The sequence below is a fragment of the Grammomys surdaster genome, unplaced genomic scaffold, assembly GCF_004785775.1.
Source record: "Grammomys surdaster isolate TR1022 unplaced genomic scaffold, NIH_TR_1.0 127, whole genome shotgun sequence".
Lineage (NCBI taxonomy): Eukaryota > Metazoa > Chordata > Mammalia > Rodentia > Muridae > Grammomys > Grammomys surdaster.
In genome coordinates, this window is record NW_021604585.1 from 5209502 (window position 1) to 5227634 (window position 18133).

The following is an 18133-nucleotide window of genomic DNA, read 5'->3' on the forward strand; positions in this document are numbered from 1 at the left end:
AGAAGGAGAAGGAGAAGGAGAAGGAGAAGGAGAAGGAGAAGGAGAAGGAGAAGGAGAAGGAGAAGGAGAAGGAGAAGGAGAAGGAGAAGGAGAAGGAGAAGGAGAAGGAGAAGGAGAAGAAGAAGAAGAAGAAGAGACCAGCATCACAGAGGTGAAATCGTCTGGGAAGTATTTTCTGAGAGCACAATGAAGCTGTGTTCCAAACATAGACACAATTGTACCTCGTGCTGCAGCTGGAATTGGTAATGTGTAAGAGTCACCCAGATGGTACTGGTTTTGAAGGCATGAAGCTGTCATGCAGAGCAGCTGAGGCTCAGCACTGTGAGAGGCCATGGAAGGCCATTGATGAAGGTGCAGCCTCAGTTGCAGTTGATGGTCCAGGACTGAAGGGGTCATGCAAAGAAGTTGAGGCTTGGAGCCATGAAGAGAACCTATGAGAGGTGATTGGTGAAGCCTAGTTGTAGCAGAAAACCGCAGTGTATTGGAGATGCCAGTATGATGGGATGATCACCAAGAACAACAGAAGCAGTAGAGTGGCGTCAACCAGAGCCTAGAATGCCACAGAGAGCAGAGCTGGGTGTGGAGAGCTGGATGTGGGCTGCTTGGCAGGAATCTGACATTGGCCAAGGACAAAGAAATGGGCTTCAGGCAGGAATCTGACATTGGCCAAAGACAAGGAAATGGGCTTCAGGCAGGAATCTGACATTGGACCATGACAAGGAAGTAAGTTCAGGCAGGAATCTAATTTTAGGCTAAAACAGGGATGTAATTTCAGTCAGGAATCTAAATCTTAGGCTAGGACAGGGAAGGAGGCTCAGATATTTTGATCATCCTGACAAGCCCTTAGAAACAGTGAGCACAGGACTTTGCTTATTGCCTTGCTTGTTCCTTGACTACTTGCACCTATTGTGTTGCTAATTCCTCAACCTAGAACTGATCTAAATATTTACATGTAATTAAAATGGTATAAAAGCAGATTGGAAAAAAACAAACCTGCCTCAGCCTCAGAACTGGCTGGGGTCACGCTACAATGTTGTCTAATCATCTTTTTTCTTTTTAATCCTCACTCCTGTGCTGGAGAACCTGTTGACTGACTTGGCTGGCCTGGTCAGTTGGAGAAAATAACCCAAGCCCTTTGGAGGAGCCCAGATCTCATGTGGATTCCAGACACTGGAACAAGAAGCTGTAAAGTTGAAGCTGCCTTGGAGACCCTAAGATGTTCAAGATGTCAGAGCCATAGGTTACGTGCTCAGGAAAGCTACTAACAGAGAGTGGAACCAACTGAAGAGAGGGAAGTTTGTTGCCGTCAACAAAGATGAAGGGAGTTGTAGATCTGAAGAGTGCTTTGACATAAATATGGACATGCTAAGTTTAAAATTTGACCAGCTGCCAGGTGGTGGTGGCGCACGCCTTTAGTCCCAGCACTTAGGAGGCAGAGGCAGGCAGATTTCTGAGTTCGAGGCCAGCCTGGCCTACAGAGTGAGTTCCAGGGCAGCCAGGGCTACACAGAGAAACCCTGTCTCGAAAAACAAAAACAAACAAACAAACAAAATTTTTTTTGACCAACTGGCTTTTGGTCTTGCTTTGGTCCAATATTTCCTCACTATAATGTTTTGGAATAGTAATGTATGTCCTGCGATTTTAGAGGTACGTAATCTGCTTTTTAAAATTTTGATTACACAGGGGATTACAGTTAGGAGATTGCATGAATCTTGGAGGAATCTTTGGATTTTGGACTTTTAAAGTATTGTTGAGACTGTTATAGGCTATAGGACTTTTGAAGTTGGACAAAATATATTTTGCATTATGCTATGGCTAGATATGGTCCCCATAGACTCACGTGTTTGATCACACCTATCAGGGCCAGAAAGTGGAATGTGGTGGTTTGAATATGCTTGACCCAGGGAGTGGCACAACAGTGGAAACCCTAACTAAGACGACATCTCCATATTTACTTATTTGCTTACTTATTTGTTTGGTTTTAAACCACTGAGTCTAATTAGTGCTGCCCATATGGGAATGGGTGTGGAATCATCCCATGGGACAAGAAGAACCCATCAGTGGCCATGTTCTTAAACAGAAATAAATCTCCACACTTCCCCACCTCCCCCAGAGGCAATCAACTGCCTCAGCTAGGAGTGGGGCCTCAGGAGCCCTTCCCCAGGCTATATTGGAATTTTTAAGCAGCCTGATCTTATACAAAGCTTATATTGGTAACCATGGCTGCTGCACATTCATGGGTGCAACAGCTTTGTCATGCCCAGAGGACAGCATTGCTCAGCATCTCGCCCCATCGTTCATCTCAACCCGGCCCATCTGCTTAGGGATGGTGCTGTCCACAGTGTGCTGAGCTTTCCCACATCAATCACCCATCAAAACAATTCCTCCCCAATGTGCCCACAAGCCAAGCTCAACTGAGATTCCTTTTTCACACAATGACTCCAGTTGTGTCAAGTTGACAATAAAACAAACCAGCACGGTTGGTATCCATCCTCTTTTTTTTTTTTTTTTTTATTGGATGATTTATTTACATTTCCTATGTTGTCCCCTTACCCCATCCCCCACCACCCCCTCGGAACCCCCAATCCCCTCACCCCTCCTCCTTCTTCTCTGTGGATGTAACCTCTATCTACCCCCCCCCACTCCCACCTCCCCACCCTCAAAATTTCCACCCCCTGGGGCATCCAGCCTTCATGAGGTCAAGGTTCTCTTCTTCCACCTATGCCCAGCAGGGCCCTCCACTTTTACATATTCAGCTGAAGCCCTGGATCCCCCCCTAAGTGCTCCCAGGCTGGTGGTTTAGACCCTGGGAGCTGTGGTTGGTTGGTATTGTTGCTCTCCTCATGGTGCCGTAAATCCTTTCAGCTCCTTCAGTCTTCACTCTAACTCCTCTATTGAGAACCCCATGATCAGTTCAATGGCTAGTTGTGAGCATCTGCTTCTGAATATGTCTGACTCTTGAAGGCCTCTGAGGAGATATCCATATCAGGCTCTTATCAGCATGCACTTCCTGTCTTCCACATCAGCATCTACCTTTGGTGATTGCACATGGGATAGATACTCAGGTGGAGTGGTCTTGAGACGGCCCCTCCTTCAGTTTCTGTCCCTCACTTTGTCTCCATATTTGCTCCCTTGAGTATTTTGTTGCTCCTTCTAAGAAGGACCGAATCACCATCACTTGGTCTTCCTTCTTTATGGGCTTCATGTGGCCTGTGAGTTGCATCTTGGGCATTTCAAGGTTCTAGGCTAATATCCAATAATCAGTGAGTGAATACCATGTGTGTTCTTTTGTGATTGGGTCACCTCACTCAGGATGATAATTTCTAGTTCCATCCATTTACCTAGGAACCTCTCGAATTCATTGTTTTTAATAGCTGAGTAATACTCCATTGTGTAAATATACCACATTTTTTGAATCCATTCCTCAGTTGAAGGACATCTGGGTTCTTTCCAGCTCCTGGCTATTATAAATAAGGCTGCTATGAACATAGTTGAGCATATGTCCTTGTTATATGTTGGAGCATCTTCTGGGTATATGCCTAGGAGTGGTATAGCTGGATCCTCGGGTAATGCTATGTCCAATTTTCTGAGGAACCGCCAGACTGATTTCCAAAGTGGTTGCACCATCTTGCAGTCCCACCAACAATGGAGGAGTGTTCCTCTTTCTCCACACCCTCGCCAGCATCTACTATCACCTGAGTTTTTAATCTTAGCCATTCTGACTGGTGTGAGATGGAATCTCAGGGTTGTTTTGATTTGCATTTCCCTGACGACTAAGGATGCTGAACATTTCTTTAGATGCTTCTCGGCCATTCGAGTTTCTTCCGTTGAAAATTCTTTGTTAAGCTCTATACCCCATTTTTTAATAGGGTAATTTGGTTGTCTGGAGTCTAATTTCTTGAGTTCTTTGTATATATTGGATATTAGCCCTCTATCAGATGAAGGATTGGTAAAGATCTTTTCCCAATTTGTTGGTTGTCGATTTGTCCTATTGACAGTGTCCTTTGCCTTACAGAAACTTTGCAATTTTATGAAGTCCCATTTGTCAATTCTTGATCTTAGAGCATATGCCATTGGAGTTCTGTTCAGGAACTTTTCCCCTGTGCCCAAGTATTCGAGGCTTTTCCCCACCTTCTCTTCTATTAGTTTCAGTGTATCTGGTTTTATGTGGAGGTCCTTTATCCACTTAGACTTGAGCTTTGTACAAGGGGATAAGAATGGATCAATTTTCATTCTTCTACATGTTGTCTTCCAGTTGAACCAGCACCATTTGTTGAAAATGCTGTCCTTTTTCCACTGGACAGTTTTAGCTCCTTTGTCAAAGATCAAGTGACCATAGGAGTGTGGGTTCATTTCTGGGTCTTCAATTCTATTCCACTGATCTTCCTGCCTGTCTCTGTACCAATACCAGGTAGTTTTTATCACTATTGCTCTGTAGTACAGCTTGAGGTCAGGGATGGTGATTCCTCCAGAAGTTCTTTTATTGTTGAGAATAGTTTTCACTATCCTGGGTTTTTTGTTATTCCATATGAATTTGAGAATTTCCTTTTCTAACTCTGTGAAGAATTGAGTTGGGATTTTAATGGGGATTGCATTGAATCTGTAGATTGCTTTTGGCAAGATGGCCATTTTTATTATATTAATCCTGCCAATCCATGAGCATGGGAGATCTTTCCATCTTCTGAGATCTTCTTCAATTTCTTTCTTCAGAGACTTGAAGTTCTTGTCATACAGGTCTTTCACTTGCTTGGTTAGATTCACACCAAGGTATTTTATATTATTTGCAACTATTGTGAAGGGTGTCATTTCCCTAATTTCTTTTTCAGTCTGTTTATCTTTCATGTAGAGGAAGGCTACTGATTTGTTTGAGTTGATTTTATAACCAGCCACTTTGCTGAAGTTGTTTATCAGGTTTAGGAGTTCTCTGGTGGAAGTTTTGGGGTCACTTAAGTATACTATCATATCATCTGCAAATAGCGATATTTTGACTTCTTCCTTTCCTATTTGTATCCCTTTGACTTCTTTTTGTTGTCTAATTGCTCTGGCTAGGACTTCCAATACTATATTGAATAGGTAGGGGGAGAGTGGGCAACCTTGTCTAGTCCCTGATCTTAGTGGGATTGCTTCAAGTTTCTCTCCATTTAGCTTGATGTTGGCTACTGGTTTGCTGTAAATTGCTTTTACTATGTTTAGGTAGGGGCCTTGAATTCCTGATCTTTCCAAGACTTTTATCATGAAGGGATGTTGAATTTTGTCAAATGCTTTCTCAGCATCTAGTGAGATGATCATGTGGTTTTTTTCTTTAAGTTTGTTTATATAGTGGATTACATTGATGGATTTCCGAATATTGAACCATCCCTGCATTCCTGGGATAAAACCTACTTGATCATGATGGATGATTGTTTTGATGTGGTCTTGGATTCGGTTTGCTAGAATTTTATTGAGTATTTTTGCATCGATGTTCATAAGGGAGATTGGTCTGAAGTTCTCTTTCTTTGTTGGGTCCTTGTGGGGTTTGGGAATGAGTGTAATTGTAGCTTCATAGAACGAATTGGGTAGTGTTCCTTCTGTCTCTATTTTGTGGAATAGTTTGAAGAGAATTGGTATTAGGTCTTCCTTGAAGGTCTGATAGAATTCAGCACTAAAACCATCTGGTCCTGGGCTTTTTTTAGTGGGGAGGCTTTTGATGACTGCTGCTATTTCCTGAGGGGTTATGGGACTATTTAGATGGTTTATCTGCTCCTGGTTTAACTTCGGTACCTGGTATCTGTCTAGGAAATTGTCCATTTCATCCAGGTTTTCCAGTTTTGTTGAGTATAGGCCTTTGTAGTAGGATCTGATGATTTTTTGAATTTCTTCAGTTTCTGTTGTTATGTCTCCCTTTTCAGTTCTGATTTTATTAATTTGGATACTGTCTCTGTGCCCTCTGGTTAATCTGGCTAAGGGTTTATCTATCTTGTTGATTTTCTCAAAGAACCAACTCCTGGTTTTATTGATATTTTGTATTGTTCTTTCTGTTTCTATTTGGTTGATTTCAGCCCTGAGTTTGATTATTTCCTGCCTTCTACTCCTCCTGGGTGTATTTGCTTCTTTTTGTTCTAGAGCTTTTAGTTGTGCAGTCAACTTGTTAGTGTGTGCTCTTTCCAGTTTCTTTTTGTAGGCACTTAGAGCTATGAGCTTTCCTCTTAGCACTGCCTTCATGGAGTCCCACAAGTTTTGGTATGATGTGTCCTCATTTTCATTGAATTCTAAAAAGTCTTTTATTTCTTTCTTTATTTCTTCCTTGACCAAGTCATCATTGAGTAGAGAGTTGTTCAGTTTCCATGTGCACATGGGTTTTCCATTGGTTTTGTCATTATTAAAGACCAGTCTTAGTCCGTGGTGATCTGATAAGATGCAAGGGATTATTTCAATCTTTTTGTATCTGTAGAGGCTTGTTTTGTGACCAATTATATGGTCTATTTTGGAGAAGGTACCATGAGGTGCTGAGAAAAAGGTATATTCTTTTGTTTTAGGATGAAATGTTCTATAGATGTCTGTTAAGTCCATTTGATTCATAACTTCTGTTAATTTCAAAGTGTCTCTGTTTAGTTTCTGTTTCCATGATCTGTCCATTGCTGACAGTGGGGTGTTGAAATCCCCCACTATTATTGTGTGAGGTGTAATGTGTGTTTTGAGCTTTAGTAAAGTTTCTTTTATGTATGTAGGTGCCCTTGCATTTGGAGCATAGATGTTCAGAATTGAGAGTTCACCTTGGTAGATTTTTCCTTTGATGAGTATGAAGTGTCCTTCCTTATCTTTTTTGATTAATTTTGGATGAAAGTCGATTTTATTTGATATTAGAATGGCTACTCCAGCTTGTTTCTTGGGACCATTGGCTTGAAAAATTGTTTTCCACCCTTTTATTCTGAGGTAGTGTCTGTCTTTGTCACTGAGGTGCGTTTCTTGTATGCAGCAAAATTCTGGGTCTTGTTTGTGTATCCAGTCTGATAGTCTGCGTCTTTTTATTGGGGAATTGAGACCATTGATGTTAAGAGATATTAAGGAAAAATGATTGTTGCTTCCTGTTATTTGTGTTATTAGAGGTAAAGTTATGTTTGTATCTTCTTTTGGGGTTGTTGGAAGATTACTTACTTGCTTTTTCTAGGTTGTAGTTTCCCTCCTTGTGTTGGCATTTTCCATCAATTATCCTTTGAAGTGCTGGGTTTGTGGGAAGATATTGTGCAAATTTGGTTTTGTCATGGAATATCTTTGTTTCACCATCTATAGTGATTGAGAGTTTTGCTGGGTATAGTAATCTGGGCTGGCAATTGTGTTCTCTTAGGGTCTGTATGATGTCAGTCCAGGCTCTTCTGGCTTTTATAGTCTCTGGTGAGAAGTCTGGTGTAATTCTTATAGGTCTGCCTTTATATGTTACTTGACCTTTTTCCCTTACTGCTTTTAGTATTTTTTCTTTGTTTTGTGCATCTGATGTTTTGATTATTATGTGACGGGAGGTATTTCTTTTCTGGTCTATTCTATTTGGTGTTCTGTAGGCTTCTTGTATGTTTATGGGCATCTTGTTCTTTAGGTTAGGGAAGTTTTCCTCAATAATTTTGTTGAAGATATTTACTGGCCCTTTAAGTTGGGAATCTTCATTCTCATCTATACCTATTATCCTTAGGTTTGGTCTTCTCATTGTGTCCTGGATTTCCTGGATGTTTTGAGTTAGGAGTTTTTTGCATTTTGCATTTTCTTTGACAACTGTGTCAATATTTTCCACCGTATCTTCTGCATTTGAGATTCTCTCTTCTATCTCTTGTATTCGGTTGGTGATGCTTGCGTCTGTGACTCCTGATCTCTTTCTTAGGTTTTCTATCTCCATGGTTGTCTCCCTTTGAACTTTCTTTATTGTTTCTATTTCTAGTTTCAGATCCTGAATGTTTTTGTTTAATTCCTTCTTTGTGTTTTCTTCCATTTCTTTAAGGGATTTCTGTGATTCCTCTTTAAGGGCTTCTATCTGTTTACTTGTACTCTCCTGTATTTCTTTAAGGGAGTTACTTAATTCCTTCTTATAATCCTCTATCATCATCATGAGAAGTGATTTTAATTCTGAATCCTGCTTTTCAGGTGTGATGGGGTGTTCAGGGCTTGCTATATTGGGAGAACTGGGCACTGATGATGCCAAGAAACTTTGGTTTCCGTTGCTTATGTTCTTGCGCTTGCCTTTTGCCATCTGGTTAACTCTAGTGGTACCTGCCCTCACTGTGTAAAACTGGAGTCTGTATTTCCCGTTATCTTGCTTATTGCAGAGCTCCTCAGAGTCCAGAGGTCTCTGTGGTCTTATGCTCCTAATCTCCTGGGTGGAAGAACTCCTGGGACTCAGGCCACCTCTTGGATCTGGAAATCCTTCTGCTCTGAGTGCAGTGGGTCCTCGATGACTCAGGATTCAGTTTCTCCACAGGACAGAAGCAGACCAACTCTGTGTCTGCTCCAGCCCAAAGGACCAGGCAAGGGCAGAAGGGAAGTGGAATTCCAGAGGGGCAGGGTTTGGGTAGCTTCTGTGCCCTGGATGTCCCTGGCTCCCAGATGTATCTCTGGGCCTTAGGGAGTGAGATGGAGTTCTTACCAGCTCCTCTGAGTGCAGTGGCTCCTGGATGACTCAGGATTCAGTTTCTCAACAGGACAGGAGCAGACCGACTCTGTGTCTGCTCCAGCCCAGAGGACCAGGCAGGGGCAGAAGGGAAGTGGAATTCCGGAGGGGCGGGGTTTGGGTAGCTGCTGTGCCCTGGATGTCCCTGGCTCCCCGATGTATCTCTGGGGCTTAGGGAGTGAGATGGAGTTTTTACCAGCTGCTCTGAGTGCAGTGGCTCCTGGATGACTCAGGATTCAGTTTCTCCACAGGACAGGAGCAGACCAACTCTGTGTCTGCTCCAGCCCAGAGGACCAGGCAGGGGCGGAAGGGAAGTGGAATTCCGGAGGGGCGGGGTTTGGGTAGCTGCTGTGCCCTGTATGTCCCTGGCTCCCCGATGTATCTCTGGGGCTTAGGGAGTGAGATGGAGTTCTTACCAGCTGCTCTGAGTGCAGTGGCTCCTGGATGACTCAGGATTCAGTTTCTCCACAGGACAGGAGCAGACCGACTCTGTGTCTGCTCCAGCCCAGAGGACCAGGCAGGGGCGGAAGGGCGGTATCCATCCTCTTCATCCTTTCCTTGCTCCAGATCCTAGAGACAGAGTGGAAGTGGAAGTTTCTGGTTGTGTCACGTGATGCAGACTCACATGGTGTTTTGCTAAGGCAAGATCTGTGGGAGGACATGTGATGTTTGGAGAGAGTATAAAAAGAACTCAACGGACCATGGGAACACTTGCATAGCTAGCCTTGCAAAGCTTCATTGGTGTTAAGTCTTTGCTGATCTTCACTTTGTTAAAAGAGACAGGCAGAGAGCTGGAGTGATGGCTTAGTGGCTAAGAGCACTGACTGCCCTTCCAGAGGTCCTGAGTTCAACTCCCAGCAACCGCATGGTGGCTCACAAACATCTGTAATGGGATCCGATGCCTTCTTCTGGTGTGTCTGAAGACAGTGACAGCGTACTCATATACATTAAATGAATATTTTTTAAAGAGAGAGAGAGAGAGAGAGAGAGAGAGAGAGAGAGAGAGAGAGAGAGAAAAGGAAGGCAGGTGTCCAACTGGTTCTGGTTGCTTCCGCGACTCGAGTTGATTTGTCGGAGGCCTGGCTGTTTCTGCTGGATCATGCTGCCAATCCTGATTTGTGATTGGTATCCTGATACTACTGAACTGGATGGCTGGTTGTAAGCTTTAATTTTTCAAACCCTACATTTTAATAACGTTTCTTAAATGCTTTAACCTCCCTTCTAGCCTGCCACCCACCAGAGCGTAATAGAAAAGAAAGGTTATTAGGATGTAGACCTGCTTAGAAATAGTTCTTTGGAGCAAACCTAATCTGTGTTGTCAGGATATCAGCAGTTTGGTTCACATGAATCAGCAGCAGATCAATCCAGAAGAAACTGAGAGACACTGCTGTATGTGATTTAGAAGTAGTTTCTTGCCAGGCGGTGGTGGCGCACGCCTTTAATCCCAGCACTTGGGAGACAGGGGCAGGCGCATTTCTGAGTTCGAGGCCAGCCTGGTCTACAGAGTGAGTTCCAGGACAGCCAGGACTACACAGAGAAACCCTGACTCAAAAAAACAAAACAAAACAAAAAGAAAAGAAAAGAAAAGAAAAGAAAAGAAAAGAAAAGAAACCAGATCTTGACTTCAGACTCCATCTTAGAGGACCTGACCTAAGGTTGAACTCTCTAGCACCAGTTTCCAGGTTACCTCTTCCCCCAACAAACCTGAATTTAACACCAGTTTCCAGGTTACTCCACAACAAACCTGCACCTCCAGGTTACAAGTCTGTCCCTGGTATTTCATTTCCTAATAACCACCAATCAGGAGGAAAGCTTCCTGCACCTGCCAATTATTTTAAAGGGCAACAAAATTCTATAACAGCCCTTCCCTGCCCCCAATCAGCCAGGCTAGAAACCCCTTTACTTGCTTGTCTCTTCCTATAAAACTTTGTCCCACTGAGAGCTCAGGCTCCACCCTCCCGTTCTCCTGCATCAGAGACAGCAGAGTGGCCCAAGCTCGAGCTTGAATAGAGAGACCCTCATGTGATTGCATGGGAGTTGGCTCCTAGGTGGTCTTTTGGGGCTCAAGAACAAGGCACAACAGTCTTAGCAAGACTCTACGTGAGTCTGAATCAGATGACACATCTGGAAACTTTCACTTCACTCTGCCAATTGACCTAAGCCTGAGGAAGCGGTAAGAAGCCACCAGAAGTTTTTTGGTGCATCTGTCTATGAAGTCATGACAAACGATGACCAGTTAAGAAGGGCAAGGTATACCAATGCCACCCAGCATCATCCACTGTCTGTTGGGTTATACTTATGTTCCTTCTAAACATCATGTGTCCTTTCATGTGTCTGCTTTAGCAAGACATCCTTTCACCTGTGGGCTCCAGCAAAACATCATTTGACTTTCCAAAGAAACCAGAAATTTCCACCTCAGCTGGTATCCTGACAAGAGAGATTGGAGTTGCCCCCAAAGAACTACTTCTAAACAGATCCACACCCCCTTGTCCTATTTACCATCTTTTCTCCCCTACTTTTGGAAGGTGGACTGGGGGTGGGGAGGTCAAAGCGTTTGAAAACCCTTATTAAAGTAGGTTTTGGAAAATTTAAGCCTACACAGATTATTCCGTCTTGTAGTCTATGGTGCTAACTGGGGGCCTACTAAGGTCTGGGACCCCGTTACAGTATGTAGGAAAAATATTTATTAAGGGATAAGAGGTGGTGCATGCCTTTAATCCCATCACTTGGGAGGCAGAGCCAGTCAGATTTCTGAGTTCGAGGCCAACCTGGTCTACAAAGTGAGTTCTAGGACACAGCCAGCATTACACAGAGAAACCCTGAAAACAAAAAAACAAAAACAAAAAACAAACAAACAAACCCCCCAAACAACAACAACAACAACAATAAACAAAAAAAGGGAGGAATATTTAAAATTATTTTTTTAATTATTTATTTGTATTTATGTTTTTATGGGTACAAATGTTTTGCCTACTTGTATGTATGTATGCTATGTGTATGCCTGGGGCCCATAGAAGTCAGAAGAATGTCTTTGATCCCCTAGAACTGGAGCTTTGGATGGCTGTGAGCTACCACATGGGTGCTTGGAATTGAACCTGGGTTCTTTACAAGAGCAACAAGCGCTTTTAACTGCTGAGCTATCTTTCTAGTCTAAAGGGACAATTCTTTTTCTTTTCTTTTCTTTTCTTTTCTTTTCTTTTCTTTTTTTTTTTTCCTTCCTTCCTCTCTCTCTCTCTCTCTCTCTCTCTCTCTCTCTCTCTCTCTCTCTCTCTCTCTCTCTCTCTTTCTTTCTTTCTTTTTAATACAAATGCTTTGTTTAACAGTTGCAGGTCATTCCATGGCTAAGTAGTGGATATTCCAGGACCCAGCAGCAAGGTCAGCGCAACCTCCGAACTTCTCTTTTTGACTCCAACAGGGTGAGCACATCACCCTCTCGAACGGGGCCTTTGACATTTCGGATGATAGAGCGGCTGGTGTCATCCATAAATTCCACTCGCACCTGTGCGTGCACTGTCTCTGTGAACCGGTCCTGCCCAGCACTTTGGTTACCCTAGCCAGCTTGATGGGCTGCGCGCGACTCGTGTCCATGATGGCGGCGATCTGGCGGAGTAAAGGGACAATTCTTAACACATACATTTTAGTGAAGCATCCTCGGTACAATGTGGGATGACCAATGTTTTACAATTGGGGTGTTCAACTTTCTACATAGCAATATGGTGTTGCCATTGACAAATGTGTTGGGCCAAATTCACAGCTATTCTGGGATGTATATGGCTAACGGGCTGCAGACTGGACACCTATGCTAGGTGTTATTCAGTATCAAACTTGAAAAATAATCCTGGCTTTGTCCCTCTACACTATGGAAGTAATACTCTCTAGCCTTGGGATTCTCTGTCTTTGTCTCTCTGTCCTTCTGTCCAACAGGAAATGCCTTCCTGTAATTCCAGCACTCAGCAGGATGCAGCAGGAGGATCAAGAGGTAAAGACCAGCGTGTGCCACATCAGAACCTGTCTGAAGAATGACAAACCAGGGCTGCTGTGTGGCTCCATTGATGAAGTGTTTGCCCAGGGTGCACAAGGCCCTGGGAGTTCCAGCCCCAGCGTTTCTGGACAGGAGTCTTCTTTCGTTATTCAGGTTCTTTCAGATACTGGAACCAGCTGTCCTTCTATGGAAGGGCGGGGCAATTTCCTAGGACTTCTGAGGAAGACTAAGCTTGAAAGAGAACAAAGAACCATTTAGAATTCACTCAGGGGCGTTGTTTGTTTATTTGTTTGAGCTACATCAGTACGTTGAACTCTTCTCCTTACGGCTTCTATTTACCTAGGACTCTGCTTTAATCTCCTCCCATCGGGAACTTAACCCAGGGCTCTGGTAGATATTATTTTACTACTATGGTAAGAATGTCTCAGGAGTCTGATTAGAGCGCATCCATTGTGTGAACCATTGCCAATAAAGCCCTTTCTCAATATTGATGGTAATCCCAGAGTTCAGGAGGCTGAGGGACAGCTGCCATGAAGTCAAGGCTAGACCAGGCTACACAGTAAGTGCCAGATCAGACATAGCTATGGCGTGAGACCTCTCTCTACAATAAAAAATTAAATATGATAGTAAAAAACCACCCAAACCCACTCACACTTCACCAGAGGCTTAGGAGAGGGAAGAAAGGAGACTGAGAACAAGTTTCATCACTTCTCTAAGTGGATGAGAGGTCTCACCTGGAAGCCAGCTGAACAACTCCGCCCACAGCCCAAGATCTGTGGCATACACAGTAGCTGGAAGCATTTCTAGTATAAGCTTAGATACTTTTCCTGTGGTAGCACTGGCTGGTATTTAGGAAAAACACAAATTTATTAAGGGGCACTTTTTTTTATCCCTAATTGACAAATAGAAAATGTTGACGTCATCATTGTTAGCGTACTGAACTATTTTCTCCACTAGATGTCACTGTTGCACCATTAAAAATAAATATGCTACACTTGCACTAAGAAAGTAACATTATTTTGCCCAGGGATAGGGCCCTCTGTCCTCCCTCAGTCCCACTCTCCCTCCCTCCCATCTTCTTTCCTTCCCTCCCTCCTGACAGAAAGCACCTCATCAGCAGGACATGGTGGTGTTTGCCTGAGTTTTATCACCCAAGGAGGAAGTAGAAAGATTTAGAGTTTGAGGCCAGGCTGTATCATGTGAGATACTGTTTGGGGGGAAAACCCAACCCAACCCAACCCAACCCAACCCAACCCAACCCAACCCAACCCAACCCAAACCAAACAAGAAAACACCAAGATGGACAAATAGGAAAGAGAAGGCAGGAGGAGGAAAAAGATGAGGAAAAAAGGAAGTTGGAAGAGGAGGAGGAAGAAGAGGAAGAGGAAGAAGAGGAGGAGGAGGAGGGGAGGAGGGGAGGAGGGAGGGAAGGGAGGAGGAGAGAGGGATGAACACCACTAAGACCAAGACATAACTCAGCACTCAGGTGGCAGAGACAAGGGCATCTCTATGAGTTCAAAGCTAGCCGTGGTAAGACCCTATCTCAAAAAGAGGAAAGAAACCTCATCCGAGGTTCTTATCAGAAGACAGGTATTCAAAAAGACTGGGTAGGATTTTGTTGCAGCTTTGTGTCCAGAAGATAAAGAAAAATCCAAAGTCTATTGAAAAAGGGCTGAAACGGGAACAAACAATGGACCCTAAAGAATTAGAATTGCCTTAGGAATGCCATGCCAGAGCAGAGAAAAGGCTGAGCTCTGCCTCTAGGAAGAGACTGAGACAGCTGACCTCACAGCCAAGTCACCATGCCCACAGTCCCAGCATGTCCACAGTCCCAGCATGCCCACGGTCCCCAGCATGTCCACAGTCCCAGCATGTCCACAGTCCCAGCATGCCCACAGTCCCAGCATGCCCACGGTCCCCGGCTGAATCCAGTCCTTGGGCCTCTGGTAAGAGTGTGAGGGTTTAGCTCTCCTGTGCCGCCTAACCTATAAACAAGCTGCTTTCTTTTGGTGGTTCTCAATTTCTTTTTAAAATACAGAGACTGTAAAATAGAGGCTTATATACCTAAGCGACTGGTAAGGTGGCTGGTATGTCTACTAAAGCATGTTGATTTTCATGTTGGGTCTTTGTTTTCTCCTCCTCTTCCTCTTCTTCTTTTTAATTACTTAGGTTCTAGGACTCAATCTCAACGCAGAAGTTCCTTTTTGGCGAATCGGGTTTTTGTGTACTTTTGTTGTTGTTGTTTTCGAGATGAGGTTTCTCTGTGTAGCCCTGGCTGTCCTGGAACTCACTCTGTAGACCAGGCTGGCCTCGAACTCAGAAATCTGCCTGCCTCTGCCTCCCAAGTGCTGGGATTAAAGGTGTGCGCCACCACTGCCTGGCTGGTGAGTCATTTTTTGAGACAAGGCTGAATGGCAGGGAAAGAAAGGCCATGAAGAGGGCAGAGGGACCCCAAACTCTAGAGTCTAGGTGAAGCTTCCTACTTGAGAATCAAGGTTTCCAGCCCAACTAACCTTTGCTGTGAAGGTTGCCAGCAAAAAAAAAAAAAAAAAAAAAAAAAAGAGTTCATTTATGCAGAAGCATTTCAGGAAAGAATATTAAAGGAACAGTAAACCAGTTAGAATGTGTGACCCTGGGTAGCACTCCACCCTTCTCCTAGATGCTCACAGCGGGACTATTCTCTCAGTTTACAGGGAGGGTGCTCTTAACTTCCTGCCTCCACACCTATGATTTTGCCTAATGACAATGTTTGCCTGTTAGCCCTCAGGGGCTAGCCTGGGATCTCGTTTAAACTCCTTAGCAATCCTTTGAAGGTAACTCTAGAGTGCATCCAAGTCCTATCTATGGCTAAAGAAAACAGTTAAGTGAGGTTAGGAACTCCTTTGTGGAGCTGAGCCCACACTGGCGGGAGCTCCACCCTTTCCCTGGGCCCCTCTTTTTCTAGTAACTCCATGAGTCACCAGAAATCTTACGTTATTCATATCTTTAAATCTCTTTTCTCTTCCTCCTGCCCCTCTGTGTGCGTGTGCGTGCATGCGTGCACATGCTTGTGTCATAATCTTATGGGGCAAGTGTGGAGGTCAGAGCACAACCTCAGGTGTCAGTCCTAACCTTCTACCTTGTTTGGGACAAGGATTCTTGTTCACTGGGCATTCCAAGCTAGCTGGCCCGGGAGCTTCCAAGAGTCTCCTGTCTGCCTGCCACCTTACGGAAGGAGCTCTGGGATTACAAACAGATCTTACCGTATCTGGCTTTACAGGGGTCCAGTGATCCAGGCTCAGTCCTCACTTATAACAGCTGCCATTTCTCCAACCTTTAAAAACGCCTTTTAAAAAACTTCCCATGTTTCTTCAGACTGGCTTTTCCTGAAATTCCTTTCTGTGGTGAATCCAAGGATCCAGCTTTACCTGAGTGGAAACCCCTGAAGGTTTAAAGGAATTCCTAACGCTGCTTGCTGTGTGTAAGGCCAGGAAGCAGTATGTGATGTCTCCCACCCCTCCCACCACCATACACAAACGCTACTGACAATTTGACTCTGCGGCCAGTTTGGTTTACAGCCCAGGCCCAACCTTCTAATCCTTTATTTATTGACCAGTGTTGTGATGCAGTCGGTCAAAACATTAAGTACAATAAAAGCTCAATGTTAAACTGATTACATTAAAAATTGTTATTTAAATAACTGCAAAGACAAGAACTTGATTTCCTTTTGTTATATTAACAAAATGGGGGCTGGGAGGCGGGGTCCTTCTAGAACATTCTGAGCTGTTATTTTTTTTTTTCCTTCTTCCTCAAGTTAGGTTGAAATCTAACAGACTTGAGAATAGTGGGATTCTGGCAGAATGCTTCTCAGGTAAGGTACAAGAGCCTTACAGGGCTATCTACTTGTCATAAGCCTGCTAATGGTAACCCAAGCAAACAACAAGTGAATAACAGGCCCTCACACAGAAAGGAAACCGGAATCTCCTACTGTGTGCTGACTCCTACTGTGTGCTGACTCGCATCATGGGGCTCATAAAACACTTTGAAGAAAAAAGATGCTTTAAAATCTCCATCTGTTTAGAAATTGAACAAAGTGTCCCCTAAATCTTATATAGGGAAAGAAAATATGGTGAAAAATTTAAACTATTCTGAATAAACTATGTCAAAAATATAAAATGGTTCTCAGGGATTAAAATGCAACATTGAAATTGAAAGAGATTTTTGTTGTTGGTTGTTTGTTTTTGTTTTCTGAGACAGGGTTTCTCTGTGTAGCCCTGGCTGGAACTCTCTCTGTAGCCCAGGCTGGGCTCAAGAACTCACAGAGATCCCAGGTGTGTGCCACCACTCCCCAGATTGAAATTTTGTTTGTTTGCTTGTTTGTTTGTTTTTGTTTTTCGAGACAGGGTTTCTCTGTGTAGCCCTGGCTGTCCTGGAACTCACTCTGTAGACCAGGCTGGCCTTGAACTCAGACATCCTCCTGCCTCTGCCTCACAAGTGCTGGGATTAAAGGCGTGGGCCACCACCGCCCGGCTTTTTTTTTTTTTTTAGAATCGGCATCAATAGCCTACATTTTTTTTTTTTTTGAGACAGTATATGTAAGCCAGGCTAGCACCAAATTCATAGAGATCCACTTGCCTCTGCTTCCCGAGTGCTGGATTAAAGATGTGTGCTACTACATACACATCCTCAGCGAAGAGACTGCTTTAAAACCATGTAGTGAGAATTTCGGTTTCTTTGGAAAAAAAAAAGCCAAAAAACACAGAACTATTATGTGAATATGTTTTTGTTTTAATTCCAGGTGTGGGATATGCGGCTCAAGTCTCAAAGATTCAGAAAATGATAAAGGAAGAAGAAGATGGGCCACACACAAGAGCCTGCCTTAAAGGCTCCTGGTCAGTTACAGGGAAGACTCAGGGTCTGGCTCCAAGCCTGCTTGTTCACTGGGAAAATCGGCTGCCTTCGAGATTTGACCGGGGACAGACTCACCGGAGACTTTATGTGCCTGCCCTGGACAGGGAGCTTCCAGGACCCAAGTAGTCGCTGCAGGCAGGAGTGAGATGGGATGGAGGAAACCCCATTCCTACCTTAGCTTCTGAAATGTTGAGTTTTGGCTGCGGAGAGGAATTTATTCTTGAAGCTTCTTCCTGCCTGACTGCTGACTGACCTGTGACTCCAGTGGGTGACCTGCTGACTTGCTTCAGAAGGGACTACTACTTTTTTTTTTGTACCCTCAAGGGGTCAGAGAATTCTTAGAGTTGCAATGGCGCTCAGCCTGCAGCAGCTGCTACCTAGAGTTCAAACCTGTTCCATGGAATCCCGAGTGGCAGTCTTTTTTATCCTGTTTAAAGTTGCTAATTTGCAACTAAGTACTTCCCCTCTGTACCCTTCACTGTCTGACCACTCTGTTTTTTGAGGAGGATGGTCGGTCAAGAACCTGTGGGGACAGGTGATTGTCTCTACCAACTGCTTCAAGCCTATCTAAAAAGAAAGAAGGAAAGAGAGAGAGAGAGAGAGAGAGAGAGAGAGAGAGAGAGAGAGAG

General features: G+C 43.9%; 1 pseudogene; it reads right to left on the reverse strand.

Annotated features, from left to right (window-relative positions):
* Positions 1–12008: 12008 nt before the first annotated feature.
* Positions 12009–12220, reverse strand: LOC114608209 (annotated as a pseudogene).
* Positions 12221–18133: the final 5913 nt, after the last annotated feature.